The 20423-nt window shown below is 35.8% G+C and overlaps 1 non-coding gene across 1 annotated transcript; it reads left to right on the top strand.

Moving 5' to 3' along the window:
* The first annotated feature begins 19100 nt into the window (after window positions 1–19100).
* On the top strand, window positions 19101–19173 carry TRNAK-CUU (transfer RNA lysine (anticodon CUU)). Its single transcript has one exon. It is a non-coding gene; the product is annotated as a tRNA-Lys (tRNA).
* Window positions 19174–20423: the final 1250 nt, after the last annotated feature.

Below are 20423 nucleotides of genomic sequence, written 5' to 3'. Positions count from 1 at the left end.
TTGGGTGTATGTTAAAAATTGATAGGTACTTTGAGTGGCATAACCTATAACCGTAGTAGATCCACGGTTTCTACTAGGGACATTTCGTGCTATCTAGGGAATTTCCAAATGTACGCTAAAAGGCAACACTGTACCACGGGATTCCACTTTCCATCGTACCAACCTCTTCATCAATAATTCTCTATAGATCCTCGAAACTCTCGAATATAAAGAAAAACCTTAATGAATATAAGAGAAGAGAGCAACGTCATTCTCTCTACTCCAAGGTAAACATGAGTTTTATCCCTCTTTCAGTTATCTATTAGGCGACCGACAGTGGCGTTTCAATTACTTTACAATCGTAAAATTCAAACGAGCACCTGTTCCGGAAAGCCGCCTTTCACACGTCCCTTTATTTTATTTTCAAACCGGTTAGCCGCGCTTTGGAAGAGCTTCATTTTCGAGACGTTGCAAAACGCTACGCCAATAATTCTCACGATATTGATCCATGATCACTCGCGAACCTCCACGTTACGAATACTCCTGTCCGTCCTTGCTGCACGCATCGATGATCGTTACTAATTCTAATCGCAATCGTAAATTGTCAATTTTAACATTCCCAGTGAGAAACGTGGAAGAGTTATACCGCGGAACGTATATATAAAATATCGATAAATCTTCCTCCACAGAAATAATCCCATAACACAACGTTTGCTCTCCATAAATTTCATGTTACCGATCGCGCGAAAAAAATGCCAGTCCCAAGATAACACGGCTCGCTGTACGGAAGGTCGTAACTATCGTTTGCAATAACAAACAAACACACACACACACACACACACACACACACACTTGCCGTATCGTTGAATGACACTGGCATTAGAGTTGATTGCGAGGCTCGGGTAAAGGGACACGGAAAGTGAGACAGATTTTCCGCGTGAACTTATCGGAGGAAAGATCGGTAGGAATTGCAGGGGCGTTTATCGTTGTTATGTTGGAAGGTTGGATGGGTTGGATCGCGGTCATTGGGAGAGATGAAGCGTGTGTGTATACATATATATGGTGGTGGGCTAAGGAGAGCAAGAGCGTGGAACAAGAGGGACGCCTTGAAGTTGGCGTTGTATGGGTGTATAGTGGCAAAAAGAGGGATCGTAGGAGAAGGTAGGGTAGGGATCGATGCGCGAGGATAATTATCGTAATTTCCGGGAATTGGTAGCGCACGTTCGGCAGGCACTGCACAGTGCACAGGCGGCGTGCTCCACCAACAACACAAGAGACGGATTTTGATCGGACGGTGTACCTTGTGTATATATATATATATATATATATATATACGCAACAACTGCCTGCCCTACACCGGTCGAGCCAGTCAGCCAACCAAGCGAGCCTCTTGCTGTCTTTGACCTTAATACAAGGGTACACTCCGAGGCCAAAGACCTTGCCATTGAATTTGGCCCGTAATCGAACCTCAACGTCACACAACTCGATCAATCTCATCCTCCAATGACGCAACGACAAACCTTCCATCTCTCTCGATCTCATCATTCCCGATCGTTATCACCGCAACCACGTTCGCCGAATTCCTTCGGACCATTTTCTACCAACTTTCTCTGCTCTTTCCCGAATCTATCGTTGGGCTAACAATGATGTTGTTTTCTTTCCGTCGTTCGATAACTCGGTTGGAGTTTATACATCGTTGATATTTTTAAATCTGCGTGTTTTTTTCTTCAGCCTCTGGATCGTGTTGGACGAAATCAACGGTGGCCCTTGTGTGTCTCGGTTTAGATCTAATTTCGTGTTGGACGCTTCGGCGTAGATCCATTTCTCAAAGTGTCCGGGGATTATTGGCGGATTAAAGGGTCTGCGAGAAACTCGTGCATTGCGATCTTATCGAGCAGGCACGTTAAACAGTGGACCGCTTCATTAATGGACCATTTCCATGTGCATCCAAAAGGAACACCGATCATGACTTATCGCGTTTGGCTTATGAATCGGATTTATTCTCCGTGCCTGTATTAGCCATTCTCACCGATTTATTATGCTATAATTGAAGACTCGTGCGTCTCCGCGTTTAACGATCCTGCCTTGAAATCGAATTATGTGAAATCCTCCAAGCGTTAGACTCTCGTCCTGAAATCTCTTCGTTTCACACTGCCAGACTTTTTCTCGGAGTTTTCTTTCTCTCTTTGTGGCCTTGCATGCTTCATCCCTTAAAACGTGCGGGGAGGAAAGGGGAATCCCGCGTTCTCCACGTTGGGAGGTTCTCGTGTTTCAAAATTATGCGCTTGTGGGTATCGCGTTACTATCCCCTAATTTCTGTCGACTTCTTGCATTTGTAACCGAGGATTTTTTGGAATTTCCTCTCATGAATTGAAAAGTCATTTTCTTCCAACGCGTGCTTCATTTATTTTTTTCATTTTGAAATTTAGATTCTTCTGTGAATATTTTTCTTTAATTTTTTAATAACCAGGGGTTTAAAAATGTTGAAATTAGAATGATGGTATACTTATACAAATGACTTCTGAAGTTTTACAAATAATTTCAATAACAATACATATGTATGTCTAAGCGTGACGTCACATAATGTTATAATAGTCGTTCAATGATTGATTATATTATAAAAACAATTGAAATTAATGCATTATTTCTTACGCTTTATATATTATATTTCAGATTTGCTGCACAGTTACAACTACATCCGAGTCATGTTTTACACGATTAACACTCACTCCCCCCTTTCATTATTTAATACGATTTAACGAGGATTAATTTTAAATTCTGGGCTTAAAGATTTCGTAGTAAAGTGCTATATCTATGCTAGCAAATATTTAGGCTCCATTTAACATTTTAATCGTGGCACGCGTTTTATTTAGTGCGTAGTGCAAGCACTTTCTATATATGCATAATAGCTACATGGCCCGAATTGCATCTGGTCCTTGCTCTGCAATACCGTGCACTCGACATCAATTGCACATGCGATTAAGACTCATTCGCTTCTTGATTCGCTCATTACTCGATTCCCTTGCCGGAAACTTCAATCTTTTTCAAACTGACACACAACGCCGCCGATCTTGTGTATAGTAACAAATTAGACATGTATCTTTCAAACTTAGCCTCGAATCGAAGAGCTTAATTGTGGATTAAAAATTGAAACTTTTATCCGAGTAATTTCATATATTGCTATTTAAACCTGTGAATCTTTTTATTTTCTCTAATATTAATTTTTGGTTCAAATAAAATAAATTCAGATTCCTATTTTTTTTAAGAAAATATAACAATTATTAATTTTTTTAAACTATTGATTTTAGTCGATTCATGTGAATTGATAATTTAGAGCTTTTTTTATCGTTTCAATGGGCAAGGAAAATTTGATCCAGTTTTCAATGAAGCACAAAACTCATTTAATTATGTCACTCGAGTCACTAAACTTATTGTAATTGTATACGTAAATTTAATGTCCTTTCGAGTTTCTACCGATATCATAGATTTACCATCGATGCAGTCGCTTATAAAGAGAATTACGATCGTCCCGTGTAACACGGTGAAAGTCATTATTGAAACGATGCAATTTACCATGTACCACATGGACAGTTTTATAATCATTTTGCAAAGTCTAACAGGCAATAAACACGTGTTTATGTAAAAATATAAAAAAACAAAAAATAATCTCCGCAAGTTGTCAATACACTCCATTATCGTTCTTCCTTTATCTTATAGTTGTTTCGTTAATACTTACGTAAATGTGTATTTATTTTTTAGGAATAAATTTAAATTATCAATCGTACAATATCCACTAGTAAAAAATAGCATAGACAGGTTGACGATTTTAGACAACGTACCTTAATTTGAATTTATAAATAGATGAATAGAGCTTGCATGTATATGCATAGCAGCTGTGCACACAATTTAAGCCAGACCCAAACATGTACGCATTTTCAAATCGAAGTGTCTAGTAAATGACTGGATAAAATAATAAATTAATTTAATCTTTTGGAAAGCTCTTGAGGTAAGCTACAAGAATTTGAATAAAAAAATAGGTGGTTCCATTCGAAAACTCAAGCTGACCTCCGAGGGACCTTCAAACAGCACTCGAAGGTCAAATAAATGATAAAATCTTATATGTCCCTCGAAGTCAAAATTCGTTTTAACAATGACAGGAAAATTTAGGAAATTTTTTCAATAATCATCGATCAACAAAACAGCATTTTTTTCATCAATATATGATTTATATTTGATTTCAGCAACATAGTTGAAAATTCGACGTAGTTGAAAAAGCTTCCGAGGCAATCATCTCGGACAGAGCAGTATAATCGGTTCAATTCTTGAAGCGAATTGATAAAATCGGTCCTAATTGATAAATGCGTTTGGTGATTGAAGATTAACGAAAGCTCTGACAAAACGAACGACTAACACGTGGGTCGTGAAGAATGATCGCGGACTGTTCCTTTTTTGCTCGATTTTCACTGTGGGGCACGACAGTCCCAAGGAATTACGATGTCAACGCTCGACACTCTCGGTGATTCTGTCAGCTCGATTTTCGTTCAAATTCAGTCTTCGGTAACAACGCCGAGGGTCCCCGATGTTCCGAGTATATGACATAACGAAATTCCACGCTTTATACTTTATCCGCACTTTTTCCAGTCGATCGTGCCCGTATAATTCCTCGCAGAACGCTATAAAACTCCGATAACTCGCGATTAACGTTGGGAGAATCGAAAATAAACCCAATTGTCGCGAGAAACCAAATACAGCTACAAAGAGAAACGTTCGTTTCGTCATGTAAAGATATATGGAAAAATAACGATATGACAGTAAAAGAGAAATACCTATAGGAATCTCGTTTCATTGAAAAATTTTCTGAAATAAATACAAAGAAGTTGGTCGTTTTAATAAATTTTATCCTAAATACGAACAAAAATCTCATATTAAAAAATATCTTAATTACAATTAATTTGATAATGAAAGTTTGTCTATACATATATACTAACTGTTCTTTGCTCGATATTGTGGAATAATTTTATAGTTGTGGAATTTAGCAGAGACTTTTTAAATTAAGAAACGTAGGAGATAAAATATTTGGAAGAGCAATATGGTTTTAAGAAAGAAAAAGAGGGGGGGGGGGGAGTTGATAAGAAAGATTAATTCCCACGCAAATGAATCGTTTCTGCATGCAAGTCGGTTTAACGGACGACGGCTAATGACATATAATGGGTCTAGCTAGACATTCATTGAGATTCATGCGATTATAGACGTCGGCAAACTATTTTGCGGTCATCCGCCTTTGCGCGTGAAACAGTCATCTTCTTCGAGGCCCAACGAGACTCGCGCGCTTTGCTACTACTGAGTTACTAACCCCACTCCTCCCTTTCGTTTTCTTGCTAAAAGCACCCGGCTCGCTTAATCCTAACCACCATTCATATAGCACAGTTTTCGTAGTTAGCTTATAGAACGTATAGTGCCAAAAACATTCCTAAAACGTTCCAACGACGTGACAAATTCAATCAGGAAACGTTCCAAACATGTTTCTGATATTGTATGGGCTTGGTGAATTTATTTAATTCACAAAATTTCATTGACAAGAGCGTAAAACACGAGCAACGAAAATGACTAAAATTTGGTTAAATTGATTGACTTTCTAATTTGACTGTAATATATATATACAAAATAAATTTTTTGTTATATTTTTAGTAGCGAGCGAGTATTAATAAAATTATAATGAGATTGTTGATAGGTAATATAGAGAAATGATTGATTAACTAATAATAAGGGTGGAGCAGAATGAATAGTTTAATATTTGCAGAAGTAATATAACGTAGAAAATCTATAATTGGATGATCGTCCTATAATTACCTGTAATTTGGCATGTATATGAACGAAGAAGAAGAGGTGGAATAATAAAAGGAAAATAAAGAAGAGAAAACACGAATGAAATGAAAACTTCTTTTCGGAATTTCCAAATCCATTTGTAGCCCCTTCACTTCCGATCTTTTTGCTCGGTAAATTTTATTCCAACTTTATTTCAAGTCTCGATGCAGCTGCATCTGCGACTCTTTCTCGTAATGATCGATTTTACACGATCATGGATCATCACATTTTCTATTGGGTTACAGTAAAACGAGGAACTCCCGTAAATTCTTTTTGCACCGTTGAAACTTGCAGGGGGCAACGTAAGAAAATCAATGAAGTTCGAAGTTCGATAAAGCGAAATGAGTAGAGAGCAGAAAGAAGTTTTGACATTTATAAGTGAATGTAACTAAAAGTAATAGAGTATGACTTAACAGAACGATGAATAAACGATGACAGCACTCGAGAGAAAAATATTGGAATTTGTGATGATCCAGAGGAAGTTATATCAAAAATTTAGATGATTAGTTTGTAACAAAGTTGGTATGTACAGTCTAGTAGCGCGTTTGAAATAAAAAGTGGAGCAAAGAACGATTCACTTCGAAGACAATATAACGTGAAATAATTGATTCGTCGAACTTTTAGCTAACTTTCACTTCGTATTTTCTCATCTTCATTTCAACACGCAGTTCGTCATTTACACATTTTTATTTTTATCCTTTTAATTATTAAAAATATCAAAATTTTTCTTAAAACTTATCTGAATATAAATATTAATAGTATTCGTATAAAGATCGCATGAAAAATTGTAATATTTCTTACAGTTACTGAGATATCTGGTTTTCTTACATTTATATATACGCTCTAGGGCATTTTAAGTGGCAGACCCTACATACGTATATATAATATACTGCGTTAAAGCAGTAAGAAGACGATTCAATTTCTCTCATTGCACATATATATATATATAGTACGTATATATAAGTATTATTCTGTGCAGGAAAGCAAAAGTGATTCAAGAACGAGGAAAAAAGAGAGAGTAATAGTAGGGGGGGGGGGGGGTGAAAGATGGTAGGGAGAAGAGAGAAACGGGAGAAAAGAGGGAACGGTTGGTCCCGCGAGGACCCAGTATGGATGACCAGTGCCTGCTGGTGAACTGTTGGCCACATAACTCACCCGGGGCCGGCAAACGTACTTCTAACTTCTCCTCTTCCCTACAACCCCTCCCCCTCTTTCTTCAGCAGACCTACATTCCCGCCACAGAAATATATTCTTTAACGTCTTCATCCACGCATGCAACCTAAATATTTCACGCTCGAGATTCATTGTCCAGAATATTATCAAATGGCACACTAAAAACTTTTATCTGATTGAATAATTTTTGTTTATGTTATTATTTAAAATTTTTAAATATCTGTCATTCTTGAATGCAATAGAATATTTTATAACGACAGTATGGCACATTGGCAATATGAATTTAATGGAAAATTGGTTTTTGAAAAATAATTATTTGCAATCGTTTAGTAATCTTTTTCCAATCTTCAGATTTTTATTGAATATAATTGAAATTTTATCAAAGGATGTAACACGTTGTATCGGCTGTTACCAAGTGCATAATTTACGCGGAGGGCACAAGGACTTCCCATCCGTTTTGCCGCTGCTGTCCATGCGCTAGATCTACATTCTTTTTCTCAGTTTAGCCCTTTGGACACGCCACCACGCCCCTGACCGCCCGAATAAATTTACACGAACCGAGGCCCCAGCCTCGCTCGTTTCATAGCTGTAAACAAAGTCTTTTCAACTGTTCTCCGTTAACTCCGCCATCTTATTTAACGAAACAGGACTCAAGGGTCTAATCGAAAATTCTAAGATTGCTATTTTCCACTATTAACTTTAATTACTCGTAAGAATGAAAAATAAATATAAATTAACAGACTACAGTATTAACTATAAAATAAAAAACATTATTTTATTTATCGTTTCGATGTAAACGAGAATTCGAGTAAAAAGTAATAATTCATTACAAGGTACAGTGAGATTAGAATAAAATATAAATTATAAAAAACAATAACAAAGTTACAATATTTTGCAAACATTTCAGGATTATGTACAGTCGAAGATAGTGTCTGTGTATACTTAAATACTCCTGTGTTCGATATGAATGAGAATCCGGGTAGAAGTACATAATTCACTCGAAGGCAGAGCGAGGGCTTTTTCCTGACAGTCGCAGGATCTACGTGTCGCGTACAACACCACGCCACGCCACGCCTTGCACAGCTCGCCATCCCGTTTACCGGAATAAATTTACATGCACCTCCACCGATCCCACATATATATATATATATATATATATACACAGGCCCTCTAGACGCCGAGAAGTTCCTCTTTTCACTCATCCTCTTGCTCCGGGGGAGCACGAGTTCGTTCCTTTCAGTCTTGCACTCTGATCGAAGCACTATATCCTTATAAAAAAATTTTAATATCAATTTTGATCCCATCGACCCCACTGGAGAACCTCTATTGCCCTCAGACTCAATCTCGAACAAAGCTTTTCTGCTCGTTTATTCTCTTTATTGTTGTAAAATAAAAATTGATGCAGAAATTAATGATAAAATATTGAACATGGAATATTAAATATTTTTTTTGCAATTCCTTTTATTTTATTTTTTATGTAGTATATAGGTATAGTCAATTAACTCTTTTGTTTGTGATTGGAGTAAATTATTTCAAAGATAGGGACAAAGTCCGTAAAACTGGTTGGTAGTAACGGCACGTGGCGGATTAGCACCGATTGACTTCAGCATTGAGACCTCCGTGAGTTTAATGGTCCTGATCGAACTCGAACAACGATAAAACGTTGACCTGATCCTTAGACGAGAGTTATGATGGAATACTTTATACAAGTTCAATCAAAACTAATTCGCAGATACTTTTAAACGCTACGCTTGTATTAACAACTGTTTCACGCGAAGCAAACTTAAACAATTCTCTCATTTACCATTTAACCTCGTCTAATTCCATTTACTGATTCAAGCCAGTTGTGCAATTCAATGCAAGTTTATTAATGTTTTTTGTTATTCTTTATTTTTACTAGTTTATAATATACATTACCATATAAAAGTTTGGAGTACATAATAATTGATATTTTATATCTATTACTTTTATCGAAATTAATTTTTTATTCCACTAGAAAAGAAAACTTCTTTCACGTATTTGATTTCATCTTAGATTCAGGTTTTTTTTTTATAAATCTTCGATAAATTTCGGTTTTTAAGTTTCTATCCTAGATTTGGTTCACGTTAAACGTTGATTTAATTTTACTGTAAATTCTTTTCAAAGCTGAAAATCTCTTCAGAATTAAAAGTGGAACGATTATATATGGAAATATTTGTTTTAAGATTGTCAACGTGTGTATTAATTAAAGTGAAAAAAGTTTGCCAAAAGTAACTATTGTTAAACTCTACAGCACTGATGTATATTAATTCTTTCGAGCAACGAAACAAAAGTTTAAGAAAAGAATTGCGAGGAGTGAACTAATTATAATTCTCTAAATATAGACGATCATCGTTAAAATGAAAAAGTTTATAAGAAGAACGATTCTAAACGATTTGCTGCATTGACACACGGTCTCTCGAGCCACGGACCAACGACAATATATGCCTCTAAGAATAGCACCGAGGAGTGAGCTAATCCCATTCAATTAATCTTACTGATTAAACGCAATGGAATTTACATTAGACGCTTAAACGGCATCTGTCTCAAGTCCGTCAATGAAAAACATCGGATAAATTCGTCTCCTATCCACTTCCCGCACCTTGCTCCTTTTTAACCTTAACCGCAGTCAGCTGTCGTCATAGGCAAACTCGAGTTTCTTCAGGAATCACAGAAAATTAACGAGTCTACGATTTCCCAATTAAACTGAAAGATAAAAATGATAAAAGCGACAATTTTTTCTCTAATTTTGTTTAAACCCTTCAACTTCGTTATTTAAACAAAAGTACCACGAAGATAACAGAAATGATCGTCCCTCGCGAACAATCGCACACAAGACACTCGATTTCCAAATCACATTGACTCGATTGAAACGCAGGGACACTGTTGACCAGCCAGCCCGGAGGCGCTAAAATTAAATGATTTTTTTGAAAGACGTGGGTCTATCGATTATGAGGCGTCAGATATGAAACTGGGATAAAGTAGGCCTGTCCTCTTGGCATGATGCATTGGAAGGCTGTTTTGACAGGAGCGATCGACGATTATGAACGTTAAACGAGTTAAATCGTGTAGCATGGTGTTAATAACGCCTATAAGGCTCCGAGTCTCCCCGATGGGAGGAAGAAAAACAAGGATTTTTAATGAAAAGCTAACTATAAATAATTGCTGTGTTATCGGTGCGCTTGGATATCTGAAAACTCGTTGCGAGGCCGATAAAATCTCTGAAAGGGCGAGTAACGAAACAAACAGGCTCGTTGAAAATTTCAATTAGCAAGGAACACGAATAAAGAAGGGCATGGCTGATTAACGAGGAATTATTTTGATAATATTCAGGGAGATAACCGGATAAGTGTGTTTGTCAGAGTCACCGTGACAGATTACGTGTCGATGTTTCGCGTTCTCATCCACGTGTGGGTATCGTGCTAAATTCAGAATGATAGGGGTAGAGCAGTGTGGAATATTTTTCAATTTTTTTCTTCCTTTTTTTCGTCGGAGAGTCTATCGATTATAAGCTGTCCCCGTGAGTCGGCAGAAGGCCTGATTATTAACGGATCCGTGCCTTTAATGATGTATTAGCGTCGTGTTTAAACTCTGGATACCTCCAACTGGCTTCCATACTTTTTTCTCCTCTTTCCTCGCTTTTGCCTTGTTACACGGCAGCTCCCAGCAACTTTCGGGGGACCAACCACTTGACGCCAAAAATTCCTCAATCGTTGATTCATCATCATTCTTCCTTATAGTCCTCCGACACGTACAGGCGTCGCTTGCAAACTGCTTTCGGTAGGTCGCAATAATTAGGTAAATATTTCAGGGGTTGTAGACTCTGATTTTAGAACTTTTATAATTATTCATTTTTGTTTTTGAATTATTAATATTATTAGAATTGCAGGATTATAATAAAGCTTTGTTATATTTTTTAATATTTTGATCGAATGTCTGGTACGTACCTGTCGAAACATTTTCCTGGAGAGGGAGATCTAAAATAAGCTCTGTTTAATTTTATCACACACTTCGAGCTCGTAAAAAGGAAACAAAATTTGGAGCAATAATTACACAAATTATACACTTTTTAAATAAATTAACCAAAAATAATAACAATTTTTTCTCAAGATTAGTCATCATAATGACATATTATAATAAATCATTCTTATATTTTTCAATAAACTTTCCATCAAGTACAGCTATCACGTGTAATACGATTTCCCCGAAGAACGAAGCCAAAACAATCTTTATTTAATTTCATCCTCCCATTGAATTCTTAACCATGCAGCAACGAAGAAGCTTAACATGGTAATTCGTCCTGTTCTCGAATAAATAAGAATTTCGAGTATGGAACCAAAGTTTAAAAATGATACGAGTAGAAGCGCGTGGCGTTTGAATCACTGGGCTGTAACGAAGAGAGCGAGTAGCGAGGGGACTGGAAAGAGCAAAGGACCGTCGTAAAAGGAATGCGTGTGGCGGCTAATGCAAAAGGTCAAGTAGCGTTTATCGTGACGATTAATATTCCTGATTGGCTATTGAATTTTCTTCGCAGTGGACAAATACGGATTAGAGCGACGGTCTCCTCGAAGCTTTATTATAACGAGGGACCAAGGGTTTCGTGCTTTTCACCCAGGAAAATTGTTGGTTCCGGCTATATATAGCGTTATGGTTCGGTGCCACGTGCTTTCATACGTGAGAGAAGTCCCATTAGCATTATTTCACAGGGTGAGGTCACGTAGAAAAAAGTAATCCCGCGATGGAGAAAGTTCTGGAGGAATCTTTGCTGCTTTGGCGGGGGATGTTGATTTTTTTTCTCGAGCGGAAGAGGTGAGTGTGGAGGGGGTATTAACGGACGAATTCGAAGAGTTCGTGCGACAGAGGACGTTATATCGGAATATCGAGGGATATGGTTAAATGGGGACGGGAGAAACGGTGAAACGCGAGGGTGGGAAAAGACAAGGCAGAGGAAGAGTCATTTCTTTCATCGTTTTTCTCCTTTTTTATCCTTTTGGTTTGAGCTCCTTCTCCTTTTTCCTTTTTGAGAAATCGACGTAGGAATGTTTTTTTTATCGTCCAGTCGGATCTGGCGGGTTTTGGTCGGGTAGAAAATGGAGTCGCGATCGAGGATGGCGCCCTGTAGCCTCAACTCGGTAGCTCCCACTTCTCTTCGGTCTTTGGATTCTCCTTTGCACTCTCGTTTCACGAGGAAGAGCTACGGGTGTCCCTATGGCGAGGCTACAAGCACGCATTAATCGGAACAATGGGCGAACGATATTTATAATGAGATATTTACCAAGTTGTTTCAAGTTTTTCCTCGAGTAATTTTTTAATGTGTATATATATGTAGGTACATACTACTGCAAGAATATTTTTATATAGGCTTAATTATTTGATTTTTGCAAAAAAGTATTTTTTTTATTGTTTATTGTTGTTATATATTTTTACGTAAATTGAATTGATTACACTTAATTCCAAGCCAATATTTCAATTTTGATAAGTGGAAAAAGGAGTCTCTACTTATGTTTAATGGAATGAGAAAGGGGTTAGTGTGGGAAAGGTGCGATTCGTTTAAAACGCCACACAGGTTGAAAATTAAAATCAGATATTTCTTGTAACGTCGAGGCTCTATTTTCGAAGCATCTCATTGGAGATGCAGTGATTGATGAAACCAATCGTTCAAGCGTCCAATCGAGTTACAATCGAGTCACCCTGAACCGCGGGTGGCTCCTAGGATTTTTCTCTCCACTCCTTTTCGCAGTTTCTCGATTTACCACTGATAAAGCGATTAATAATTATGTCTTTTAAATAAAAAACCAATTTTCTTTTCTTAACATCGCTTTGGTGCACTTGGAACAAAATTATTTGATAGAAATAAATGGCCAATAAAATATTTACTTGATATTAATGAAGTTTAATTATAAGTATTAAATTGAATTTGACTGGAACAAGTTTCTTTAAATTCAATTAATTATTGATTAGAACCAAGTATATACTACTTCTAATCAACAGCTATTCTATAAAAAAAAAAACACTTATTTTAGTCAATTAACGCTTCTTCCAACAAGTCAAAAATAGTTTCAAACATTATTTTTCAACGAGAATATTTCGTAATTTTAAAACTGGATAAAAAATATTATAGAGGAAATCTCATTTCTTCTACGGTGATAATATAATAAAATTGTTCTCTTTTCTGTGAAACAAGATAATTTAAAGCTTCGAAATAAGCAGTGTTAGGTACATAAACTGTAAGACCGAGGCGAGGATTTCATTTCACAGCTATTTTCAAGAATTTTCCCTTTTCAAGGGTAGACATATAGCTATAGTATAAGGATGAAAAGGTAACGATTAGGCTTAGAGGTGCAGTGCAGTAACGATCGAAATACGAGGATTATTAAGGATCGAGCGGATCGATAGGCCAACGATCCTAAAATTGGTCGTAAAGCGTTTTTATTTTTCACGCAGGCTTCGCACGGCCAGTTTTACGCCCTTGCTCCAAGCAAAACGGGGGAAAAAAGTCATAAAGCGCGCGCGGGAAACGATGCGAAACGCGTTGGTAACTGTCGAGGATAATTAATTAGGGAAAACAGAAAAACGATTGGACGATCGAACGCGCCGCTCTTCTGCTGTAATAAGTGGAAGATGCATTACCTTTTAGGGTGTACGTGCTTCTGGGAAAAGTCACGTTGCGGCAGGATCTCTCTGAAAGGGCGAGACAAAAATGCGGGTGTGGCCCATAACGGGTGACCTATCATATGAAGAAATTAATAAGAGTTTGCATCAATCTCGAGTAATCTATATATATATATATATATAAAGAGAAATGATCTATGAATCAACAGCATCGATTTATGATCCAAAACAAACGAATCATTTGTGTTCAGTAACAAGTTGCAACGTCCTGTTGAAAAATTTGCTTGGAATAGAAATAAAACGAAATATCTTTTTTCATAAATTGGAATTATTTCTTTGCAGAGTAATGCAGTTGAAAGAGTAATTGTGATACAAATAAATAGAGTAAAACTTTGTATCAATCTCGAGCAATTATAAAGAGGAACGATCAACAGCATCGATTTATGGTCTGAAGAAACGAATCGCTCGTCTCCTCTAACATGTTGCTGCGTCTTGTTGAAAAATTTGCTTGGAATGTATATGAAGCTATTTTTGTTATTCTCTAATGATAAGTTGCAGTTAATGTTTCTTTTGATATATTGAAATTCATTTCTCGTATAGTTTTGACAGTGTGTAAATCGCAGGGAGTAATTTAAAAATAATAATTTTTAAATATATAGAAAGAATTTGATAAGAATATGTGTATCAATCTTGAGTTATCTATAACCAGAAAAATCAATAGTATTAATTTATAAGTTGTATAAAAAAAAGTTGTCTGTTCTTTCTCTTTCTTCACGATATTTTTAAAATTACTTGTCATTGAGAGCCTAATGATCAGTGTCCCTTAAAAAATTTCAACGACCTGTGCAAAATTTATCTGATATTTTTATTTATGACTTTTATTAATGTTGAAAAAGTGAATTTTTGCAAAAGACGTTTGTTTTCAGAGCGATTCAATAAAGGCTTTATGGAAAGTGTTAGGGCGAAGATAAAAGTGGAAGGATAGATATGTGTGGACGTATTGCTGAAGGAGAATCATATAATGCGTGGAAAGGATAGTTCGCTTCCACCTCCTGCTGTGTGGAGCCTGCCGTCACGAGTCTCGAATGGATGAGCCCCCTGGCATTGAATTGTTACGTCATAGTGACTAGTTTAATTAATTGAAAAGACCCAATCAGCCATGAGTTGATACATTTAATTGCTTGTGCACATTGACAGTGCGAATGATATATCGATATGATAATGAGATAATTGATTCTTCGATATACAGGGTGTCAAGCAAACACGAGACCAAATTTAAGAGGCTATAATTTGAGTTAATTAGAGATTTTTTAATCTTGACTTATTTTTGGTAAGAAGCTTTGTCTCGAAAATGTAAGGACTGCTTTTCTTATTGTACCAATTTAGCAGTATATATATGTAACACTTCCCAATTAAGAGCCCACATTCTGGAATCGTTATAATTTACCCCGAGGAAGGAAATAAAATAATTGATCGAATAGATTTTTTTAAGGAAGCTGTGCTTGATAAAATTAGGCAAAAAAAGTTTAGAGGCGTCGGGTCTTTATAACGGGCCCGAAAGAAAAAAACGTCCTATTACCGATCACGCGACGTCTAGTTCCAGTAAAAAATATTATATTTTAGGGGGGAATCGCTGGGAGGTCTAGAAAGAATTTCATGATGTCTTACTTCGAACGAAGATCACCAGAGAAATAAAACTTTTGTTGCTCGGCAGACGCACAGAACAGCACTAAAATCGTTTCTCAATTTTACACTTTATAGATGCATAAAAATTTTTTTCAACAAAACGATTTTTTATGAAAGAAGTTCTTTAAAGCCACGATTTTTACGTGTTAATTTGGATTGTTCGAGGAAACACTTTGAACTAAAAAGTATGCATTTCGGTATTGTAAAGTTTAACTTTGGAAACGATAATTGAATGATAACCGTGGTAATTAATGTAATTCCGTGAGAAATAATCGTGGGACTTCCTTGTTCCTGAGAATTTTCACGAATTTACATAGCAGAGGATCGTAAAGCGAGAAAGGAAGGGTCAAGGAGGAAAGGATTTGGGTGCGATTGTAAGAAAGTATGGAGAAACGTGCATGGGAAGTTTCCTCCACTAATAAGTAGTCGAAAGACCCTTGAGAGAAGACCTTTCAGCTAAAAAAACGCTTGATAGAGCGGCCCAATCGACAAAGAAAATTTACATATTTAATATTAACGGAGGAACTCGATAATTCTAAGAATTTTTGCTACCTCTCGTATGATATTTCAATATAAGCCTTTTTAGGCTCACGTGTAAGACTGACAAATCCAAACGAAATTAAAAGAATCTAATTTATAATGAATTTTGATGCGTTTTTAATTTTTTAACATAATAAATATATGGCATTTGGTATAATAAAGTTTTATTACTTCTCATTAAATTATTTATTTTGGTCAATTTTATAACGAAAAAATAATATTTAGTAATTTATTCCAGAATACTTGATACTGTTATCTTCTTTTCACAAAATTATGGCCTGGTTCCAGCTTGACTAACTACCTACAAATAAATAATGCTCAAAACACTGGTTGAAACCTTTCTAATGTCTTTATTATACCACATGATAAACACAAAAATGAGAAGTTTACGCGTGAAAAGAGAAATCAACGTTGAAGTCAGAAGCTCATTCGGATAATTGCTGCAATTATGTTAAACGATTCATAAATATACATCATGCAAGCTTCTATGAAAATTGTGTTTGATCATAGCAAAATATTTATGAAGAACGGACACAAGAAAAAAGACATATGCTATACAGTAACTAATATCGAAAAATGTTAAAATTGTCAGCGATGGAGAAAGTACAAATCCATAATTGCAAGAGAGAGAGAGGAATTGAAAGGTCGTCAGTTTTATGAATGCTGCAGTGCAAACCCCGCACGTGAATGAACGTAGGAGTTAACGATGAGGTGTAACTTTTAATATGGACGTGCTGATCTGAAAGACCTAACATATTAATTTATTTTTCATTTTTATGTAACATCATTGTTTTTTTTTAGCCATCGCATATTTCTCTCTATTTCAGTTATTTATCTACGAGTAAATGAGACGTGCGTTTGATATAATACAATATATATATATATATATATATATATTATATTATACATATAATATTTTAGAATAAATATTAAAAGACATTTTAATGATAACACTAGCTGTTTTATAGTAATATAACATACCAGATTTGAAAAGTTTATTTTAAAAATATCCGAATCAGAAATTTATATTTATCGTACCTTTATCTCTCAAAAAAATATACATACATTAACCAACCAATTTAATGATGTAACTCCCTGAATAGCACCATACAAGATGAAAACTCGTAATGTATATAAATAGCGTAAATAAAATTATTAAATAAATAATAAGAAATTTTTTAAATAATCCCCTTGCATTTCTGTAGTCACGTTGATAAATTGGCACGTCGGTATAGTTAAAGATTAATTAAATGAGAATTGGAAGATTTATCATTGCTATTGTGCTACTAATAAGAGTGAATCAATTTGGTGATTTATTGGCAGGAATTACGAAATATCTAATTAGGTATAAAGTGTAAGGCAGTTTGTTTGACGGTTGTGAAAGCGTGAAGAAGGGTCGAGAGAGAGAGAGAGAGAGAGAGAGAGAGAGAGAGAGAGAGAGAGTGAGAGAGAGAAGCACGCGGTGGTTGCACCGAGACCAAACGAGGGCTGCCAACTACCTATTCTCATGAAGCTTCTTAAATACAATCACGCAGCAGCAACAGCTGCAGCAACAGCTACAACAGTTGAAGCAACAGCACCAGTCTGACCATATCCCAGTTGCTCTATCATGAACCGTGTTGCCCCTCTCTAATCACTGTTATTACGATAAACGTTTATTACTGCCCAATAGAAATAAAAGTCGCGCCCTGAGAGCATTAAATGCCTCCTCCTCCCCCCCCCCCCCCCCCCGCCCCTTTCTGTCTCCCTACTCTAGCACACTCACACTGTTCTTATTATAGCTTTACTAGACTCGTCCATATCTCAGGAACACACACACATACACGCGATGCATAATCACAATTAGACCAAACCTTCTTTTAATCCAACTTTTCTTCATAATTACTAATTTGTTACTTTTAATGTTTTCATTATGAAACAACTGCCAGAGGCCTTTCCCTGTGTTTAAGGTTTTTCTACTTTATTATCACTAAAGTCTTCTCGAAGTAATCATACATTGTAACGTCTACCGGGTACTGTAGATTATCAATTATCTCTAATCCATGCCTTGTCTCGCTCGTATTGCTCTCTTGCCATTTCTAGTACAATGTAACGCATTTAACGCGAGAAGTAAGTTTTCATAGTTCTAAAAATTGGTTAATTAATTTATAACTAGTAAATTTATATACGTATTGTAATCATAGAGACTTGTTTTTTTGTTTTGTATAATTTATTATACAAGTTTCGAGTATTCGAATAAACGAGTAAAGTTTTTTCCTAGTATTAAAAGTAATGTTTCATTGAAAAATTTCGAGTTTTTGAAGGGAAAGGTTGCATCATATTTTTAAGAAGTATAATAATATTGAGTTTAGGATAATGTAGGGTTTGCTTATTGCTGGTGGCATTCAGCTGGAGCCACGTGAGTGTCTGCATGAGTGGTGAGGTGTGCTTACTTAACAGTTTTGAATGTATGGTACTTACAATCATTCCTTTTTGTTTTTCTACCCGTTCATTTTCTCTTACGAATGCGTGATCGCGTAGCTGCCTGTTTTGGTCAAGAAATCACCAAGCTGATAACTAATAAGTAAACATTCCACGCACACCGCTCTATTATTAAATTATAAAAATTTAAAGCTATACTAACAGAAATATAACAGGACTCTCAATATCAGATCTCGTTTCCATTTTAGTCCTGTAATTTGTCCAACAATTTGCACTTGTAATTCGTCCCGACAGATTTTGCTACTATCCAAAATCAGCAAGATTGGATTTTATTAAATCAAAACTCAGGGACTAATATTAGTTTAATTAAATCAAAACCATGCAAAATAATTTTGTCACACATTTATACCACACACACACATACACACACACACAATATATTAAAATAATATATTTATTTCATTTATTATTCGAAATTGTTTCCCAACAAGAGGTGTAACGAGGGAGAAAAGGGGGGAGAGCAGCGAATAATTAGCTCGTCTCTCTTTGTCCACCGTCAGTCAATGATATCTTTATCAATATGCTATCCCTTTCCATCACGTTTTAATGATTTCATTCGCCTGTTCTGAGGTGATTTAAGTGATAGATTCTGTATTTTCTTTACGTTGAAATATCTAATTAATTCTAACTGAAAAATTATGGTTTAAAAATTAAGTGGAAAACTGTGCAAGGGAGCTATTTTAAACAGTTAGTCTATAAATAGCAGTGTTCCCACAACTGGCGTATCTTGGATCACACTGTTAGATGCCCGGCTAGCTCAGTCGGTAGAGCATGAGACTCTTAATCTCAGGGTCGTGGGTTCGAGCCCCACGTTGGGCGATTTTTTTCCCTCCACGCTTATATTGCTTTTTACATTATTAAGACTCATCTAAATTAAAACAATGTATTTCTATTCGCACTTACGTTAGATTATCCACGTAATAACATTTGATCAATTAAAAACTGTTAGAAGAAGCAAAAGAGAATAATTTTTAAATAAAAAAAATATAATTTATCTATTGAATTTGCTCTAAGAAATTTTGCATGATGAAATGAAATACTACATTGTGAATTTTGCACTGTTTAAGATAAATCTATCGCAGGAAACGTCAATCAGTTTTTTAAAAGTTTTATCTGCAAGATGAAAATGTAGTCTACTATTGTTCTTGAAGGGCTGATGCTTCCGCCTCGGCTAATCTTTTCGTGCATGGTATGAAGAAAGCTCGTTTAAAATACTAGAGATATGTGAGTGTGGTCAAAATTGGAAAAGGGTAAGGTCTCCTGGCGCCTTACTAATCTGCGACATATTCCTTTTGGAAAAGGCCCTATCACTTTGTAAGGCTCTTATCTCTCGTCATTTTTTTCAGCTGTCAGCCAGCTGGAGTCGCTTCAGCTCAGCTTTTGTCTTTGCGAGCCGCGCCATAAATGTGTCCTAAGTAACTTTCTTCCTATTTCACATTGACATTTTTCCAGAAAAAAAACCCGGGTTAAAGTGAAAAATGTACGAAACTAATATGAGACAAAAGCGTTGAAGCATCTATTAGATAAAAGTACCCCTATCTTATTCCAGGGACAAAAATTCTACTTTCGTGATGGTAAAATGCAAGTTTTATTGTTACGTTTAATTACTGGAGTCATTAGGGAACAATTTTAGGAGAAAGTTTGTTAAAATTTTTGACAAAAGGGCATGAAACATTTAGATGGAACGTTTTCTGGGCAGTAAATCACTGTGATTGTATACGAGCCGATGATAAATCAAATTTAGCACTGACTCATGCTATTCGTTGAAAGAGGAAAAGTACTATTAAAGTATTAATAAGTTACATCAATAAAAAGTTTAAATATTATTGGTAACAATTATTCTTATTAAAATTTTGATTAATTTTTGTACGAATACTATTGACACAATTATTATAAAAAAGCCAACTTTAATTTAGGTATTTGATCAGACAATTATAAAAGAAAACCTGTTAAGGTCTTGTATCAATCACCAAACCTTCTAAGGGTGGTATTTTAACGAGGATCAAAGGCCAGCTTATGGACTTTATTTGAAAACAATTCATTTTTAAGTTAGACTTTACAATTAATTT

Source organism: Prorops nasuta, unplaced genomic scaffold (assembly GCF_024137725.1).
Source record: "Prorops nasuta isolate Cenicafe-Biocafe unplaced genomic scaffold, Cenicafe_Pnas_1.2 PNAS00006, whole genome shotgun sequence".
NCBI lineage: Eukaryota > Metazoa > Arthropoda > Insecta > Hymenoptera > Bethylidae > Prorops > Prorops nasuta.
The sequence above is the reverse complement of the archived record's forward strand: the minus strand, read 5'-3'. Positions and strand labels throughout refer to the sequence as shown.